Genomic DNA, 21,899 nt, shown 5'->3' with positions numbered 1-21,899 from the left:
GACTAATATTTGATGCTAATGAATTCTCCCAAAAGCTTAATCTGCTTAATCTTTAAGGGTTGGATGGATGAGATTAATTCCCTTATTAATAGTGGTGAAAATAGGTGGTTGGAGAGAAGTGAGTGTGTATTATATGTTTCTCCAAGGTGTATTAAATGTAGAAGATAATCATTCTATTTATAGGCTGGACAGACCCTCAAGGAACGGCCGTGTTGAGTTGGGTAAGGGAATGTCTTCATTTTTGTCCTGCATCATGTGTTGTTCGTTGTCAGATCGTACAGCTATGAGTTAACACGGGCGTGCTAAGAAAGGCACGGTCATGTTGAGTTCCACAATAAACAAAATTCCATTAGTTTTTTTCCTTTTTTTCTTGTACATGAAGCCATGGCCGTGTCTTGGGAAGGCATAGCCGTGTTTTTCTTTGAAACCTTCTATTTTTTCTTTATCTATTGCTCTTGATGGCATAGGGTGTGTTTTGGTTAACGTGACCGTATCTTGATTCACCATGGGGTGTGTTGGGTATTGTTTTCACCGTTTATTTTTTGTTTTCTTATTGCCAAGGTTTTTACACATCATGGTCATTATAAGACGAAATTTGGACTTTTTGTTGACTTTACGAGATATAGAATCTTAATAAAGGAAGATTTTATTAATAAAATGATATTATATTGATAATCATGATTACATTAACGATAATTTTTGCAGAGTGTTACATTCTCCCTTCCTTTAAGAAATTTCGTCCAGAAATTCAGGAAGTGTCACTAGCTTCAGACTTTACTAGAAATAGGTGTGGATATTTTTATTTCATTTGGTCTTGTCGTTCCTAGGTGAAATCGGGACCTAACCTTGAATTCCAACGAACTTTTACTAGCTTGATTCTATTTCGTCTAAGCTTTTGTGTTTTCCAGCCCATGACTTCTACAGGTTCCTTGACGAATCGAAGCTTATCGTCAACTCGAATATCCTCAAGAGGGACGATCAGAGATTCATCGGATAAGCATTTCTTCGGATTTGATACATGGAACACGTCGTGTATTCCGTTCAGCTCTGAAGGTAATTCGAGTCGATATGCTACTTGACCAATTCGATCGGTGACTTTGAATGGTCCAACGTATCGAGGACTCAATTTTCCTCTTTTTCCGAATGTGATCACTCCTTTACGGGGTGATAATTTTGAGTACTTTATCTCCTACTTGGAATTCCAATGGTTTTCTACGATTGTCAGCATAACTCTTTTGCCGGTCTACTGCAGCTTTTAACCTGTCTTTGATATGGAAGACCGTGTCGGTGGTCTCCTGAACAATTTCAGGTCCTGTTAGTTGTTTATCTCAAACCTCGGCCCAACAATGAGGGGATCGACATTTTCTCCCGTATAAAGCTTTAAATGGTGTTGGATTAATACTGGAGTGGTAGCTGTTATTATAAGAAAATTCAGCTAACGGTAAATGAGTATCCCAATTTTTGCTGAAATCGTGAACACAGGCTCGTAACATATCTTCCAACGTTTGAATGGTTCTTTCTCTTTGACCATCGGTTTGAGGATGATAAGTGGTGCTCATGTCCAATCGTGTGCCTAAGGATTCATGTAAGGATTGCCAAAATCGAGAAATGAAACAACCGTCTCTATCAGATATGACTGAAACAGGTACACCATGTTTAGCTACAATCTCTTTCAGATATAGTCGAGTTAACTTCTCTAGGATATCCTTCTCATGGATGGGAATGAAATGAGCGGATTTTGTCAATCGATCTACAATAACCCAAATGGAATCGTGGTTATTGGGGGTAGTTGGCAATTTGGTCACAAAATCCATAGTAATGTTTTCCCATTTCCATTGTGGGTTCTCAGGCTACTGTAACAGTCTAGATGGCTTCTGGTGTTCAGCTTTCACCTTTGAACATGTCAAACACTTGCTGACATAAACTACTATGTCTCCTCTCATATTTGGCCACCAATAGAATTCTTGGAGATCTTTGTACATTTTGGTTAATCCTGGGTGAATTAAGTAATTGGATTTATGTTCCTCATCCGTTACTAGTCTTCGCAAATTTCCATAACGTGGTACCCAAACTCGATCGATCAAGTATAGTGTACCATCAGATTTTGCTATGAATTCACACTCAAGACCTCGCAATCTCTCGGTTCTTTTGTTCTGAGGTTTCAAAGCTTCTTTTTGTGCATCACGGATTCGAGTGGTAAGACTCGTCAGAATTTTCAGTCCTAATGCACGGACACGAACTGGTTTTTCTCTTTCTTTTCTACTCAAGGTATCAGCAACAACATTTGCTTTACCGTGGTGGTAGCGAATGTCGCAGTCGTAGTCGTTGAGTAGTTCTACCCACCATCTTTGTCTCATATCAAGATTTTTGATTAAATATATGTTGGAGACTTTTGAGATCTGTGAAGATTGTGCACTTGGTGCCATAAAGGTAATGTCTACAGATTTTGAGAGCTAATACCTCAAAAACTAACTTCAGGTAATGGGTTGGGTAGTTCTTTTCACTCACTTTGAGTTGTCGTGATGCATAGGCTGTCACTTTATCTCGTTGCATAAGCACGCATCCGAGTCCTAATTGTGAAGCATCACTATAAACTACAAATCCGTCTGTTCCTTCTAGAAGGGACAGGATTGGTGCACTACACAACTTCCGCTTGAGTAACTGGAATGTTTCTTCATGCTTCTCCGTCCAATCGTACTTCTTGTTTGGGTTAACTGGTTAAGGGTTGAGCTATGGAAAAACATTTTTCAATGAATCTATGGTAATAACCAGCCAATCCTAAAAATTATCGCACTTCAGTAGGTGACCTTGGTGTCTCCCAATTCTTAATTGCTTCAATTTTTGTGGGTTCAAAATGAATACCGTTTTTATTAATTACATGCCCTAGAAAATGGACTTCTCGAAGCCATAAGTCACATTTAGAGAATCTGGCATATAATTTTTCTTTCTTCAGCAACTCTAAAATTAATTTCAAGTGTTGCTCATGCTCTTCCTTGGTTCATGAATAAATAAGTATGTCATCGATGAATACTATCACGAATTTATCCAAGTATGGCTTACAAACTCTGTTCATAAGATCCATGAATACAGCGTGTGCATTTGTTAGACCAAACGGCATGACCAAAAATTCATAATGGCCATTCGAGTTCTGAAAGCAGTTTTATAAACATCTTCTTCTACAACACGCAATTGATGGTATCTGGATCGCAAATCAATATTTGAGTAATAGCTACATCCTTTTAATTAGTCAAACAAATCATCAATCCTCTTAGTGGGTGCCGATTCTTAATTGTGAGTTTGTTCAGTTCTCGGTAATCGATACACATTCGAAAATATTCATCTTTATTTTTCACAAATAAGAATGGAGCTCCCCAAGGTGAAAAACATGGTCTTATGAATCCTTTATCAAATAATTCCTGAAGTTAATTGGATAGCTCCTGCATTTCTGATGGTGCTAATCTGTACGGAGATCGAGCTATCAAAGCTGCATCCTGAACCAGATCGATTCTGAATTCAACCTATCATTGAGGAGGTAATCCAGACAAATCTTTAGGGAAAACTTATGGAAAATCTCGGACTACAGGAATATTGTATATTTTCTGCTCTTTGGCTTTTGTGTCAACTACATTAACGAGGAATGCCGAATATCCTTTGCGTAACATCTTACATGTTTTTGTGATACTGGAGAGTTTTAGCTCGGGATTACATTGATCGCCTTGGATGATCAGAGTTTCACCATTTTAGATTGGTAAACGAACTAGCTTTTCTGAGCATATTATCTCAGCTCCATTTTTGGATAGCCAATCCATTCCCACGACTATATCAAAACCGCCTAATTTGACGAGTAAGAGATCGATATTGAACTTACGGTTAGTTAATATAATATTACAGTTACGTACAACTTCACTAGTTTCTATTAACTTTCCATTAGCTAATTCGATAGAAAATTTGGTGTCTAACTTACTGGCTTCTATTCCTAACAAGGGTTCGAATTGTTTGGAGAAGAAGCTTAAGTCAGCTCTGGTATCAAAAAGTACATAAGCGTAGTGATTATTGACGAGAAACGTACAGGTGACCACAGATGAAACTTTTCGGGCCTTTTTCGCATTCATCTCGAATGCCATGCCCTTGGTGTTTTTACCTTTGAATTTAAGACAATCCTTCCTATAATGCCCTATAATATCGCATTCGAAACATCCCGGGTTTTGGTTTTCGGAACCGGATGGTATGATCTTGGCGTAACAGTTGCGAGTTACGTGCCCAAACTGGTTGCACTGATTGCATCTCCAACAATCACCAATATGACTTTTCCCACACCTGTTAGACGAGGGCGTCTGACCAAAGCTTTCTCCGGGTCCTCTCGCATTAGCAGCAAACATCCTTCTAGCTCCAAAATTCCTCTTAAACTGTCCTCCAGGGTTCCCATTCCACTTCTACTTGACTTCATCGGGTTTCTGATTCACACTGGTTGGATTTTGTTCGGGTTCTAAGGTGACCTCTTTCTTTCTAGTGTCTTTCAGTAGTCCCATGCGAACTGCATTATCAGTCAAGGATTTTTCCAGTTCTCTGGCTGACTGGATAGTGGATGGTTTATATGAGGTGACCATTCCTCGGACTTCGGGAGCTAAGCCCCATATGTACTCTCTATTCGTGCATATTCAGGCGTAACCAGTCGGGGTACCAGTCGTGCCAATGCGTTGAATTGTGAGGTATATCCTCCGATGTCGGCACCTTTCATATTTAACTGCCAGAAGTCATATTTGATTTTCTGTAGTTCATTTCGGGGACAGTATTCTTTCAACAACATCTCTTTTAATTCTTCCTAGGTTAGACGGTAAGAGTGTCTTCTCCTAAATTTCAGATTATGGAGTTCCATCAATCGAGTGCCTCATCACGAAATGAACATACCCCATATTTTATTCTTTCAAGATGGGTGTAATCACTGATTTTCATGACGGATTCCATTTTCTTGATCCATCGGATAATTTCTAAAGGTCCTTCGGCTCCGGTAAATTCTTTCGGGCCACAACCTTGAAAAGTTTTGTATGAGCGCCAATGTACCGTGCTACCTGAGAGATTTTCGTTTAGAGTTTCGGTTCTAAGAGTTTCTCCGGTTTCATTATTAGTGGTGTTTCGGGTGGTTTGGATTGGATTGCGGCTAGCATCTCGTTAATTGAGTGTCGTGTTTACATGTTGGGCGATGAATTGAGCTAGTTCTTCTTGAGAAGATGATAATCTGGATGCTTTATTGGAAGTAGTTCTCCTTGTTTTATGCGCCATCATTTCTTTTAGAAAAATATAATTTGTTAGTTTTAGAAAACGTTTTCTTAACTTGAATGACTAATATAACATAATTCATAATCTAAATAACCATACAAGGGGGGATTTCTATTACTACCAAAATATGATTAGACAAAATTAGGTGCAATACATACTACACCTTATAGTTATCACCCACCATCCAAGTACCCAAAAGACAACAAATTCAAAGTTAGTTACATAACATCCTAATCAACTACAAATACTACTTGTGACCCCAATCTAATGTAGGTCCATCAAGTAGTGCAAACAAGGTCCAATCACTTCATTCTGAGACTCTAAGCCTCCAACCCTACGAGGTGAACATCCTACGATTCTCGATGGCGAACACGTAATGGCACAAGGTGTTGTACGAATGATCGTCATCGCCATGCTTGTGTTCAACCGCCATGACATGGTTCACGAGATCATGGATGATGATCTCGTAAGCCGCTACCCTTCCTTCGAGGGAAGTAATGCGAGCACCGTATGTGGGATCTTGCACGACAACCGGCTACTGTGAGGGAGGTGGTGATGGTGGTGGGGCCTCAGTCAAGGGGGATCAATGCAGAGGTGTTTGCTTCACGGTTAGCTCGAGTTCGTTTTCGGGAATACACCCTAAGGGGTGTATTCCTCGAATTCGAACCTAGGTAACCCGAAGAAACCACGGGTCAAAACTCGATCAGGGACATTGGTGCCCTGTCATCACCGGTCTGGGAGTCAGTCACGATAACATGAGGTGGCGGCATCTGAAAATCATATTAAACCAAGTTAGTAGCAATTACTTAATAATATATTCTTTACCTATCAGCTTCACGAGACGGAAAAAGAGCGTGTGTTTAATATACGGTTATAGTTTAGAAAATCTTATATTTTCTAAATCTTTATAACTATTGGTTCTAATACCAACATCTTTCACACCCCGAAAATCTTAATTAAGACAGCGGATGACTTTAACTTAAATCGTACGGGTCGCGACAGATTCCGATACCCAATAATAATAGAACAAGAATATTTAATAATAAAAGGTTAACTTTTATTTAATAAAATATTCATTACATTATTAGAGTTATACACATACTACCGTACGGTTTATTAAAATCCCGGTTTCTACTTTACTCAAACAAACCAACCGCTCCCTTTTCCTCGTCACCTCGAAACCATCACTTACCTGAAAACCATATTAAAAATAAACGTCAACACGAATGTTGGTGAGTTCTCTTTATTGTAATACATATATATATATATACATATATGATGTAATGAAAGTAAGGCAATCGAAATTTCAATACTAGTCATTATAAAAGTCAAAACGAGCAACATTATACCAATTTATCGAGTAACAGAATAATGTAAACGAATTCATATCAATTCTTTCTATACCATGGTTCCACAACCATTCTTTTATCATAATCCATTACCATAAGCAACGGTGGTGGCCCTTCCTACCGTTCTTTTAACATGGTAATAATATATTTCAAAAATTCTCAACAATCAACTTACCATAAAATGAAGCATTTTATCTTTTAAATAAATCGAACTGTTGTAGACTAGCAAGGAATACAACATGTGTTTGACTATCAAAATTGATAACTCGATACATACCATACTCAAAATATTCCCATTTTTAACCCAGCGCGATTGGAAATGGGGGCGTCACCCCGATAGATCTACCCATATTTATGTGCCCTTTGTTTTAGACAAAAATCACTCAAGGATAATGTATCCAAATCTGTTATTGTGAGGTCTAGCGAATTGGTATTAACAACGATTGTATGAACGAAATAATTAAGAACACCGTGATTTGATCACGAGGGAAAAAACCCTTGATTATGATAATCTTACTTCGGTCAAAAACTAGCAAGGTAATCTTTGGTCGAATTGCTTCGGTCAAGGATTAACAATGTAATATTTGGTCGGATGGTATGTGATTATAATAATCTCCGGCACAAAAAACCCTCGGACGGTGAAAACTATCACCGTCAAGTTTATTAATATGAAAAATGAGGATACAAGGTTGGAGATTATGATCAGTAATACAATATTTTCTAAGTGTGTGTGTATTGTTGTGTTCGTAGAGAGTAGAGTGTATTGGGTGTATTGGGATGTGTTTCCTAGCTGATCATAACCTCTATTTATACATAAAAGGTAATAACTCTATGGAGTTATGAATAATAAAGAATATTAACTAATAATCCCTAAAAATTCGCAATTTCCTTCAATATAATCGTAACTGCCATTTTGACCACGTTCTCCATCACTCAGGCTGCGAAATAGGGGGTAGACCAGGTCTTGGAGCCGTTACACTTGATAAATATCAACCTTCATATAAGAAACAACAGTTAATAGCACCAAATACCGAGGATCCATGATCCTGACATAGCTCTGGAACTCTTCAAAAGGATAATTGATCCAGACACGTCAATATCTTCTTGACTGCAAGTTAGTGGATAGACTGAGTCTTCTAACCGTTATACCTGCTAAATATAAGACTACACATGAGAACAACCATTAATAAATAATAAGTATTGTGGATCCTTGATCCTAACGGGATCTGGAACACACGCTAAGGATAACTGATCAAAAACATATGCCAGGATAACATATCCACAGTGTCAAATTTCTGTGCACTAACAATTGCCCCCAAAATGGCGGTTTTGATAAGATCACAGCTATCATTTTGCCTTTGAATTCAAACTTTCTTCAAAAACATATGAGATTTGACAAGCTGGATATAATTGTCATATATCCATGGAGTTTCGTTGAGAACTTCCCTTCCGGTTGTATATCCTTTTCCCTGCAAATCATGAACAACTAGTAACACCTGTTTAACCTGGGTGGATGATCCATTTTTATAAATAGTGAAATCTGGGTTAAGATTTTTGGTAATTGCAAGTAAGTTTAATAAATAGTATCTTTTAACTATCTGTTGATTGTCTGTTATTTTGAAAGTTTGTCTGATATAGCTTTAGACTTGTTGAAAGTTTTGAGAAATATTCTTTAGTAAAAAGCTTTTAGGATAAAATATCCTTGCAAAAATAAACCAGGATCTTAAATCCTTATAAAAATAGATTGAGAATAATGAATTCTTATATCTATGAAGATATAAACCGAAATCAAATAAGTGTAAACCGATAAACAGAAATCATACCGTAAGGTCTGGTTAGACCTAACTTACCATAAGTATTGATCCTTTTGCAATTCTTATAAAACTGAATTTAAGGATGTTGAATCCATAAGTATTGATCCTTCGGTGATCTTTATACTTGAACTTAGAATACCTGATACAAATAACTTATGATATTATCTGGGATTAAACCCAATAAACTGGGGACAAGCCCAAAAAATAAACTAGGGACAAGCCCGTGCAACTGGGGAAAAGCTCGTGTAATCTGGGGACAAGCCCGTGAACTGGGGATAAGCCCAAACTGGGGACTGGCCCAAGGATACGGATGTCAACTGGGGACTCGCCCAAACCAGGATTTAGCCCAAACATGAGTGACGTGAAAACGCCAAAACATTAGCTAACATGAAAATGTTAGAAACCTTTGTCTTGAGATAACGTGAAAACGTTATAACACGGTGGTATGGAACGTCTACCATAAATCGTAGGATCCTCCATATAGCCGAAAGCAATGAAATTGTCAGCCACTAAGCGTGTACTGGTCCCGCTGCCCTGGACTATACGTTGGATAGCGTACGCTCCAGGCGAGAGTGTATAAACTCTAATTTATAAGAAAGGTAAAACCTTTAAACCTTGGTGGATATGACCATCGGGGGTCATATCCAATCGTGGGCCAGGCCAAAGAAAATAGCAATGTACCTTAAGCGTGAGGGAGAGGTGGCCAACCTCTTAGACATTGAACCTCTTATTGAAATCTGCATTGTTACTTAGAAACTTGGAAAAGATAAATGTTAAGAATACATTATCCTTAAAATAACAAGAATATGAAATGAATAAGTGATCAGATAGATATTACCAATTTTAAGATCCTTGATCCTAGATGGATGCTTGATTTTCGAAGGATACTAGATCCTGACTAGAAAAAATACTTCTTGAGATGGATAGCATTCCATGCTCTGGGTAACCTGTTGCCTTCCGTAGTTAGCAAGTGATATGCCCCCTTTCCAGCTTCTGACTCGATCAAGTAGGGGCCTTCCCATTTGGGTGCTAACTTTCCATCTGCTGGATTAGTTGTGTTTTGGAAGGCTTTCCTCAAGACTAGATCTCCTTCTTGAAATCTTCTGATCCTTATATTTTTGTTGTATGTCCCAGCTACCCTTTGTTGATATGATGTCATTCTGATCTTAGCTAGGTCTCTGAGCTCATCAACGGTATCTAGATCTTGGAGAAGGATTTCATTATTGGCCTCAGGATCACGGATGCCTGTTCTTGCAGTAGCAACCACCATTTCTGTAGGGATTACAGCTTCTGATCCAAACACCAATGAGAACGGTGTTTGACCTGTTGCATTCTTTGGTGTTGTTCTATCAGCCCAAAGAACATAAGGAAGTTCCTCAGCCCACTTGCCTTTCTTGGATCCTAGCATCTTCTTCAAGTTGTTGATGATAATCTTGTTGCTTGACTCTGCTTGACCATTAGCTTGAGGATGAACAGGTGTAGAAGTGATTATCTTGATGCCCCAAGTGTCACAAAAGTTAGTGGTTCTTTTCCTGATAAACTGGGAACCATTGTCACAAACAATTTCAAAAGGGATACCAAATCTAGTTATAATATTTCTTTTAATAAAAGATATAACTTCCCTTTCTCGGACTTGCACGAATGCTTCTGCTTCAATCCAATTTGAAAAGTAATCAATCATTGCAAGCATGAATACTTTTCCTCCTGGTGCCTTAGGTAGTTTACCCACAATATCCATGCCCCACTTCATGAAAGGTCATGATGAGGATATAGGATACATAGGTTCTGCTGGTTGATGTAGGATGTTTGCATGCCTTTGACAAGCATCACATTTCTTTGAGTATTCCATGGCATCTCTCTTCATTGTTGGCCAGAAGTATCATGTTCTTTTATTCCTAGAAAACCGAGCTCTACCTCCAGTGTGATTACCACAATCACCTTCGTGAAAATCTTTGAGCACCTCTTGAATTTCAGGATCCTCGATGCACCTCAAGTATGGACCTACAAGAGATTTCCTATACAGCACATTATATAATAAAATGTATTGTGATACCTTGAGTTTGAAAGACTTCGGATTCTCCGTAACTGGAATTTCTCCATCTTGAATGTATTTTTTGATTGGGAGGATCCGGGATCCTTGGTTGTTTGAGGATGATGGATCCCAAAGTAAGATTTTTTTGCCTGTTGTTATCTCCCCAACTTCTTGTTCTCCTATTGCTGGTGAGAGAACATGAATGATTGGAATCTTCATGTCTTCTAGAATTTTCAGAGATGAGGCTAAATTTACCAAAGCATCTTCCCCGGCATTTTCTTCCCTTGGTACCTATATAATACTAAACAATTCGAAGGATTTTGCTAATTCCTTCACAACATCTAGATATTTGATTAGTTTTTCACCTTTAACAGCATATGAGCCATTATAGTGGTTAGCAATCAATAATGAATCTATATATACTTAAAGATACCTGATCCTCATGAAATTAGCTAATTTCAAACCTACGATCAAAGCTTCATACTCTGCCTCGTTATTCGTTGCTTGAAACTCACAGGCTATAGACTGGGGTAATATGTCCCCCTGTGGCGATTTCAGTAGGATACCTAGTCCTGTTTCTCTTACATTGGAGGCTCCATCGGTGAAGAGTATCCAAGGATCCTTAGTCTCTTCTAATTGTTGGACCTCCAAGTCAACTTCTTTCTGCATGTCGCTACTCAAATCAGCCACATAGTCTGCGAGTGCTTGTGACTTGATGGTTGTTCTAGGCTCATACTGAATATCATATGAACTCAATTTCATAGCCCACTTGGCCATCCTTCCTGACAATTCTGGCTTTCTAAGAACATTCTTAACAGGATAGTTAGTTCTCAATATAATAGTATGTGTTTCAAAGTAATGTCTCAATTTAGTAGAAGCCATAATAAGTGCAAGAATTAATTTTTCTAAATGAGAATACCTGGCTTCTGGATCTAATAGACTTTTACTTACATAATGAACGGGATGTTGTTCACCTTCATGATCCTTCACAAGGACAGCACTTACAGCGTTTCCTGAGACAGCTAGGTACAGGTATAAGGATTCTCCATCCACAGGCTTCATCAGAGCTGGAGCTGAGGATAAGTAATTCTTCAAGGCTTTGAGTGCAGTCTCATTCTTTTCCGTCCACTCGACCTTCTTATTCTTTCTAAGAATGTCATAGAAGTCTTTGCACTTCTCGAAGGATCTTGAGATGAACCTGTTGAGAGCGGTTATTCTTCCCGTGAGCCTTTGGACATCCTTAGCATTTACAGGAGACTTAAAGTTGATGATGGCTTCAATCTGCTCGGGGTTTGCTTCAATCCCTCTTTTGGTGACCATGTACCCTAGAAACTTTCCAGCATTAACACCAAAATAGCATTTTGACGGATTCAGTTTAATATTGTATTGTTCCAAGATGTTGAACGCTTCTTCGAGATCTCTGAGATGATCCTCAGCTTTCTTCGATTTCACCACCATGTCATCTATGTAGACTTCCATGGTTTTGCCTAACTGATCCTTGAACATCATATTCACCCGTCTTTGATATGTTGCCCCTGCATTTCTTAGTCCGAACGGCATAGCAGTATAACAATATATACCGGTAGGAGTCATAAATGTTGTATCCTCTTGATCAGATGGTTCCATCTGAATTTGTTGAAATCCAAAGGAAGCATCCATAAAGGTAAGCATTTCATGTCCTGCCGTTGCATCCACCATGGAGTCTATATGTGGTAATGGGAAAGGATCCTTGGGGCATGCCTTGTTTAAGTCTGTAAAATCGACACACACCCTCCACTTTCCATTCTTTTTTGAAACAACAACCACATTAGCTAGCCATCGAGGATACTGAACCTCTCTGATCATACCGGCCTTAAGAAGTTTTTCAACTTCTTCTTTTATGATCGAGTTCCTCTCAGGAGCGAATTTTCTTCGCTTCTGATGGACGGGTTTAATTGACAAATCAAGGCCTAACTTATGACTAATTACCTCCTTTGAAATACATGTCATGTCTGAGTGCTTGAACGCAAAGGTAGATTTTCTTCGCCCTAAGAAGGATATGAGATTCTCCTCGATCTTGCTAGTGATACTGGATCCTAGGAACACCTTTATCTCTGGATCCTCGGGGTCCAAAGATACTTCTTTAAGGTCTTTCTCCCGAGCTTCCAACACGTCCCTATGATGTTGTTGTAATTTCTATGCTATAGTTTGCTTGGTCGTTGGCTTCATCGATGAAGAATAATAGTTCTTGGCCTCTGCCTGATCACTAACTATCTTCACAACTCCCCACAGAGTAGGTAATTTGATGCATTGGTGGTAAGTTGAGGCCACTGCCTTCATTCCATGCAGCCAGGGCCTGCCTAAAATAACATTGCAACAAGAAAGGTTATCAATAACACAAAATTTTTTATATAAATTTAACCCTTCAATTTAGATTAGGAGGTTGATGTCCCCCAATGTCTTCTTGGTTTCTCCGCTGAAACCGACTAGCACTGATGTTCTAGGAATGATCTCTGAATCCGGTATATTCATCTTCTTGAGGACATCATGCTGGATAATGTTGACCGAGCTCCCACCGTCAGCTAGGATCCTGCGTACATAATGGTTAGCGATAAATAAAGTAATAATCAAACCGTCATGGTGAGGATCCTGGATGTTTAGTTTATCTTCCTCATCAAAGAAGATCCTTTTATCTGTTGTCAAAGTGGTAGATACTATCGGTCGGTCTCCGTTATCCAACTTGATCTCTTTAGCGAGCTTCTTTGCTGCGGAAAAGGAAGTTCCACATATGTCTGATCCTCCATAGATGAAATTGACCATTCGCACATCCATTTCATCCTAGTGAGGATCCTGGATACTTGAATCGAATAAGACTCTCTGATCAGTTATTCGAGTAGTGTGGATGAGTGGCCTTCTTTCATTGTCCAACTTGAAGTCTTCCACAGGTTCTACTTCTACAGAACAACAGGTTCGAAATATGTCATAATCTCGGGCGACGAAGTTGATTACATGAGCATCTTGTGGTGGTGGTGTCGCTTTCTGTGGAAGGTCTTCAGGATCCAGGATCTTGGATTTCTTCCGTCCCAAGAGTTCTTTAAAGTGACCCTTGCTCAAGAGGTATCCAATTTCCCTTCTTAAGCCGATGCACTCGTCTGTCATGTGGCCAAAATCTTCGTGAAAAGCACACCACTTAGACTTGTCCTTGAACGCGGTTGTCTTCTCGTTCTTTCGGGGCCACCTTGCTTTTTTCCCTAGGTCCTTCATGGAACAGATCAAGCCATGAGTGTCCATAGAGAAACAATAGTCAGAGATGCAAGGATAGTCTTCATCGTCATCTCCTTCTTCGACTACTCATACGGTTTGATTGTTGAACTTGGTGTACGGCTTCGAATTGTTTTTCCTGTATGAGGATCCTTTATTCTTGTCGGGGGATTCTTGTTTCGTTTGTCCCCCAAGCCGATCCTGGATCCTTTTATCGTCTTCTAATCGGATGAATCTTAACGCCCTGTTCTTGACTTCATCTAAGGTCCTGCACTGAGTCATCACAAGATCGTCATAAAATGGGGAGCCCCTTTGAAGTCCCATCTTGAATGCTTCAACAGCCGTAGCCATATCAAGATTAGGTATTTCTAGGGCTTCCCTGCCAAACCTTGTAACAAAATCCCTTAAGGATTCATCATAAGGTTGGACAACTCTATATAAATCACTAGTTAACTTCTCAAATTTCCTACTACAAGAAAATTAGTTGTTGAACAAGTTAACTAAATGTGAAAAGGATGTAAAAGAATAAGGAGGAAGACTTAGCAGCTATTTAAGTGCAGATCCTGTTAGTGTGGATCCGAAACCCTTGCTTAGACAAGCTTCCTTGAGTCTTTCAGGAATTGGATTGATCTCCATCCTTTCCCTATACTGAGCCACGTGTTCTTCCAGATCAGTGGTCCCATCATACACCTTCATGTTGGGGGTTTGAAAGCGTTTCGGGATCTCCGCATCGCATATCGGTGGAGCAAATCTGGACAACTTGTGGCTCCCTTCTGGTATTTTAGGAATTGGACGGACCACTCCTGGAACGCTGGATATCATATCCTTAAGCTTCTAAAGTTCCCTAGTCATAGCCTGATTGATACCTGTATCATTCATAGAGCCAAGGTTAGTGTCTGAGGATATGTGATTATAGGCGTTACCTCTTGGTTGGTTGAACGTTGGCATCCCAGAAGTGTAGTTAAGATAAGAGGCATCTGCTACAGTAGCAGGTCCACCAGAGGCAATGGTCTGCATGGGGATGATGTCCCCTTCATGGACCACAGAAGACCTTTGATAGTGAATTCTTGAGGATCCTTGATTCTGCCAGAAGGATCCTTGAGGTTGGGAGCTGAAAGATCCTTGAGGATACAACCCAGAGGATCCTGGTTGAAGGATGGATGATCCTTGTTGAAGGAACAAGGATCCTTGAGTTTGCTGACTCATGGACCCTTGTTAAAGGATAGATGATCCTGGAAAAAAGAACGAGGATCCTTGAGTTTGTTGACCCACGGACCCTGGTTGAAGGATGGATGGTCCTAGCTGAAGGATCGAGGATCCTTGAGTATGTTGAGCCACGGATCCTGGAGTAGTGAAATCCAGCACCCTAGGCATCAAGGGAGTCTAATCCTCCGCTGGCCTCTTTCTTTTCTTGAGATCTTCAATTTCATGTAGGATCCTCTGGTTGGTTTTGTTTTGCAGCTCCATGTATGCCTTAACCTGTGAAAACATTGCAGAGTGTGACATTCGTGACAAAACAAGGTATACTATATTCATTACGTAACAAGTAAACGATAAATCGGTTAATTCGTAGTGCTTAAACGAGTAACCGACCGATACTAATTATGGCCCGCATACATAGGGGTCATATACGAGTTATATATGTGTTATAGAGGCTAACATATTGATATTTAGGCCCCAGTACGTTTAAAACTCTTTAAACGAAAAAGGTTTCGTTTATCGATACGCTATAAGCTTAAATGCAATCGTTAATATCAAAACTAGCATTGTAGCATCCGTTAAGCCAAAAAAGATTTATAAAACACTTATATGACATGTTCTAAGCAATCCGTGAAAATATTTTGGAATTTTACAACGAGTAAGTACGTTTTTCTTATTTTACAAAACTAGGCTGAAAAACACTCGTTTTCGCGCTGGTTTTCGCACTCGAACTAGTTTTCTTGGGAAAAACGAACCCGAACTATATTTTGGACCGACTTTTACGCGTGGCACGAAAACCGAGGCACCATTGGGCCAAAAGGAGCCCAATGGGCCCTTATAAGCTTGCGGCCGCAAAGGGGACAGCCCACCCCCCTTCTAGTATCTTTTATATAAAAGAATATTTTGAGATATTTTGTACCCCATTTTCCAGAGAAAACTTACCTTTGCTTTTCTTCTTCATCAAGCTTCATCAAAACCCTAAGGTAAATAGTGATTTTCCTTGATTTTTAACCATGATTAACATAGTTTAACCATGAAAAATTAATCCTTGATTAGTTTTAAACATGTTTAACCATCCAAAAAATCATAAAAATCAAGTAAAATCAAGTTTTGATGTTAAACATGTTAACAAACCAGGAACATATTCTTTTTTGGTCAAAAACGCGGATTAGAACATGAATACAATGTTTTTACGGTTTGAAAGTTCGGTTTGAACCCAAAACCGAAACCCTAATTATCAAGGCTGTCACATGGATGATTTATGCTTGGTTTGATGTTATATGATATTTAGATACACTGAGTTTGCAACCCGAGACCCAGAGAGTCGTTTAAGCTAGCAAAACTCATCGAAAACCGACAAGGTAAACCCGTAACACTCGTTTAAGGGCTGTCTAGTATTAGGTTGTGACGTGCTTATTTTTAGCTTGCGAAAACTTTCAGGGACATTAGGGATTATATAAATGAGTCCCTGTTCAAATTTGGTAATTTTTCGATAAACGGAGAATATTTGGTGAATTTATTTCCGTTTATGAGCGTTTATTTGGGAAAAATAGCTAAACATATTGAAAAATTATGAAACTTGTTTTTAGAGTTTAATATATGATGGTAAGATCAATGGTAAAGTTTGGGGGTCATTGGAAATGCCTAAGTATGGTTTGTGCTATTATGGTTTAACCGAATCTTAATAGCCGAAAAACGCACAAAAAGGCATTTTTTCAAAAGAGTTAGGTTTTGGAGATTTTGCAGGGGCTATGTAATAACATTGAGGCCATGTTTAAAAATTATCGGATTTTTCGGAGGTCGTTTGATATAAACATGCCATTTATTACACGATTTTAACCTATTAAATGAATTTTTATAAATAATTAAATAATCATAAATTTCTGAAAATATTTTTATAAAATTTTCCATATTTTAATGTATTTTTACAAAAATTTACATAATTTATATATAAGTACATATTTAGTTATGATTAATCAAAGATTTAAATTATAATTGTTTTAACGAAACCGGCAGTTTTGTGTTTAACGGACTGACTGGTATGTCAAAATGTCAAAAGTGGTCAAATATCATATTTTCGAATGATATTGATAAAAACGAACTTTTTACGAGAAATTCCGGAAAATTCGGGTGGATTGTGCACGTTTTGTATAATCAAACCCGTGTGAAAACGAAACGAACCCTGCGATCAAACCAGATACCGAAACGTTAAAATTCTTTCATAAATTAAATCATTTTATCAATCAATATATTTACTTAAGTTTATGTGATCTTACCTAATCCCGAAACGTATAAACAATCAACTTGGCTAGGCTCGGGAAACGGTGAATCTGAGCCAAATCCAGTTTTAAACATTTCATAGTATACAACGTCACAATCTAAGACTATGGTCATGTTCTGGGCCTAACAGTTATACCCAGATTATCTATACAGCCCGACTTAGCTTGAACACTGTACTAGTATTAACGATACGATACCGTTTATAGGAATCAGGCTATAATCGAGGCACATGACTTATTGATACGTAATTTCCGTGCGAACTACGATAAGGTGAGTTTCACGACCCCCACTTTCTAAACTGTTTTACGAACTTTTGAGGTGAAAAGCATGTTTACATATACTTATATACTTGAAAACGTGTAATGATGTGGATTATCTAAGTACTAACACTTGACAAGTCCCCACAAACACAAGTGATTAACTTCGTGCCGGTGACGTGTGGATAGTACTATCGGTTTGACAAACCCAACTGACAGAGCCGGTGGGGTATGCCGGAACATGTTAACCCAGTTGCACATTGTCAATTAAACTTATTACATACTGCTATGTGGTGTTAGACATAGTACATACTTGGGGCAAAGTGGCTGTTAAATGCCAACGGGAGTGCATGGGCAGGGGTGGCCATGTGTTTTAGCTGGTTTCACTTGTGGCTTAGTATAATACATCATACACATACATGTATACATACACACTGTAAACTTTACGAACTCGAATACTGATTTCGTTGATACTCGTGAAACTTGAAACTCACCAACTAGACGTAGTTGACCCGTTTTAACATGCTTTTCAGGTAAAGCAGAGATGCAATGATTTGCTTACGTGCTTGGTGTTAGAAGGAAAGTTGAATAGATGTGAATAGATGCAAATACGTATTAATGAATAAGGAACCGAGGACTGGATATATGTTCTTCATCTAGTTTGTAAACATAGTACTTACCAATGTAATATAATGTAAATTAGCTGTTGAATTTCTTTATAAACAATGTGGTTGATACCAGTGTTATCTGTTACATTCCCGTATTACGCTTCCGCAACTACCTAGTCGGGGTGTGATAGAAGTTGGTATCAGAGCCATTGGTTATAAAGAATTAGGATGTCCCTTAGGATACCCTAAGATAACCGTAGGCTCGATTAACTCTGGGATTAAAATAATATTAAATAATATACACTGATGATTCTCGTGATGAACGCGAATGGACAAGTGGGTTATTATGGTCCGGAACGTAATAACGGACTTGTTTGTACGAGGGAATTCGAGAAGAAGTCGATAAACAATCGAATAGGTAAAAACAGCAACATATGTGTATAAAATATAATTATAAATAAATATCTGTGTATATAAACGATTATTTGTGCTTATGTGTATAAATACCTGCCTGTATTTTACTATGATCAATATAGAAGGATATTATTCTTATTACTCACCATTGTGCAGGAATATGTCAAGATCTATTGATCGTTTATCTAATACCCTACCAACATGGTCTGAGGAGGAGGAGGAGGATCTAGAAGAGGAAACTGGGGAGGAATCAGAGGAAATGGAAGAAGGTTCAGATGCGATAATCCCTCACGAGGTACCCTCAGGTCAACCCGACTTATCGGGTTACCGTTGTGACACCTATCCCCCTAGGGAATCCCCTAGGAATGTTGTAGGACAGGGAGCTACTAGTGCTTATCATTCACCGATTAGAGCACCCAGATCCCCTACTCCACCTGTACAGCATACACCAGTACCCCCACCCACTATTAGAAACCGTCAGACCGCTCGTATTTCAGTGCGGCCACCTGAGCACACCTCTCCCCCACCTCGATCTACGTATCATAGGGGAGAAACATCACGTGTCCAGGTCACTGAGATACCTATTCCTACTTGGGGTTTACCCGCCCCGGTACCCGAGCCACCTCGTCATTCTTATTCTGCATGGTTAGGTTTAGCGACTGATCAGCTTTTAGAACAATCACATTCGATAAATAACCTAAACCAACATAGACATGATATGCAAGATCACATGTGGTACATGCAGCAAGAAATCAGAATTGTGCAAAAATCCAGTGCTCACAGCCACGGGCGTCAGGATCGGGCAATGATACTACTAGCAGTATGTTTAGAGGTTAATGCAGCCCTAGTGGCTGTTGTTGTTTGGTTGTGGCTTCATGTTACAAAGAATGGATAGAACATAGTAGTATAGCCTTATGTATATAGTCTTTTGATATCCCAAGCAGCATTTTGTTACAGCGTGTTGGGTTGGCTTGGGAGTTGTTTACAGTTTGGTACTATTTCAAGCACTGGCCCTTATCAGGTTAAGTCTACATGTCACTTAGTGACAAATTTTGATACGCATATACAAGCGCTGGCCTATTCCAGGTTAAGCCTATGCGCTAATTTTGGATGCATATGTACAGTAATGATTATAATTAATACAAATGTGTTTTCTTTGGCATAGTTGTGTGTTGTGAAATTGTAATATCGTAAAGTTGTGTTGGTCATAGTGAAACGATATTGATTATTATATAATTGATTATTTTATAGAATGGCCCCGAAGAAAGCAAACCCTTTGTCTGAGGCGGAAGTGGCCGCAATGATTGCTCGTCAACTACAAGCAGTGATACCAACAATTGTAGCACAAGTCACTGCAGGCATACGTGCTAACAATACTGTTAATCAACCTACGAGCACCACCACAGCCACTGTTAATACACCTACGCCGGACACTAATGTAGCCCCGGGTGTTACTACCCCGGTGAATACTGATAATGTCATAAATAATAATAACACTCGCCCAACTATGAATGTCACTGGGAACCCAGAACCTATTATGCACCCTGATAATATCCCGAACTCAAACCCTGTACCGGTTGTTAACACGACTAATAATGATAATACTCGGACCAATACCGATAATAACAAAAATAATAACCGAGAACCCCCACGTTAGGAGTACTCATACAAAAAAATTACATCATGTAAACCGATTGAGTTTAAGGGTATTGAAGGACCTAGCTGACTGGTCAAATGGATAGAAAAGACCGAATCAGTAATTAATATCAGTGAGTGTCCACCGAACCGCGTGGTCAAAGTTTCTACCAGTATGTTTCTAGACCAAGCGCTGATGTGGTGGAATATGGTAGTCCAAATAAGGGGACAAGATGCTATTAATCGTATGTCATGAACTGAATAAAAAACCCTCATGCTAGAGCATTTTTGTCCTAAAAGTGAGATTCAGAGGTTGGAACACGAGTTATGGAATCTGGAAATGAAAGGAGCGGACCATGTGGGATACACGAATCATTTTAACGAACTGTCCCGCTTAGTTCCGTGGTTAGTTACACCAGAAGCGGAACGAATTGAACGTTATATCTGGGGACTGACCCCTGCTGTGAGAAGTATAGTGAATTCAGTAGCCCACCCAACATTAGAAATTGCTGTATCTCAAACGGGTGTCGTTACTTTTGATCTGATGAGAAGTGGAGTGATAAGGATGCCAGGTGAAACAACAAGTTTAAAACGAACTGATTATGGGACAAGAATGCAAGGAAACCCTCAAAACAAGGGGGCTCGTCCGAATACCCGAAGTTATGTCATGACCAGTTCTAATGTAAAACAAGAGACCTATAAAGGGACGTTACCGAAGTGCAGAAGATGTAACTTTCATCATGTGGGTGATTGCAAACCGATCATTTGTCAGAAATGTGGAAGAACGGGACACTATACCCCTAACTATAGAACCCCCACCAACACTATTAACCGTCCACCGCAATCAACTCAACTACCTCGACCTCAACCAACCCGCCCACAACTCAACCAACAAACCCCACCTACCACGAACCTCCGTGCCTGCTATGAATTTGGCAGTACGGAACACTTTCGGAGATACTGCCCCAATCTGAACCAGGGTGCAGTGAGAAGGCAAAACCAAGCACAGGCATCAACCTCCAACGCAGCTAGGGGACGCGTGTTTGTACTAGGACCGGGTGAAGCGCGTCATGATCCGAATGTGGTGACAGGTACATTCTTAGTTTCGGGTCAGTATGCTTCAGTTTTGTTTGATACGGGCGCCGATAGAAGTTTCATATCTGTTAACTTCTTACCTTTAGAAAATATGCCGGTTAGTGAACTAACAAAACCATATACAATAGAACTCGCTAACGGTAAGTCTATACTTGTTAACCGAATAGTCCGAAACTGTTCCCTTATCCTAAGCGACCACCCATTCCTTATTGATTTACTTCCACTAGAATTGGGAAGTTTCGATGTTATAGTCGGTATGGACTGGCTATCTAAGTATAAAGCTGAAATTGTCTGTAAGGATAAGACCGTTAGGATACCTCTTTCGAATGATGAGGCTATGATTGTTCAAGGTGAGAAATCTGTACGGTACTGCCTCTCGTATCTCAACTTAAGGCAATGAGATATTTACGCCAAGGTTGTACTTTATACTTGGCAAGTGTAACAGTTAAGGAACCCGAGGAAAAACGAATGGAAGACATCCCAGTGGTACACGAGTATTCAGATGTATTCCCCGATGAGTTGCCTGGTTTACCACCGACCCGACAAGTTGAATTCCGTATTGACTTGATACCGGGAGCAGCACCCATTGCTAAGGCACCTTATCGACTTGCACCTTCTGAAATGCAAGAACTGTCCAACCAGTTACAAGAATTACTGGACAGGGGTTTTATTCGACCTAGTTACTCACCGTGGGGAGC

This window comes from Bidens hawaiensis, unplaced genomic scaffold (assembly GCF_021521415.1).
Source record: "Bidens hawaiensis isolate Kalapana, Puna unplaced genomic scaffold, B.hawaiensis_p1.1 tig00039480_1, whole genome shotgun sequence".
NCBI classification, from domain to species: Eukaryota; Viridiplantae; Streptophyta; class Magnoliopsida; order Asterales; family Asteraceae; genus Bidens; species Bidens hawaiensis.
This window is presented reverse-complemented; position numbering follows the sequence as displayed.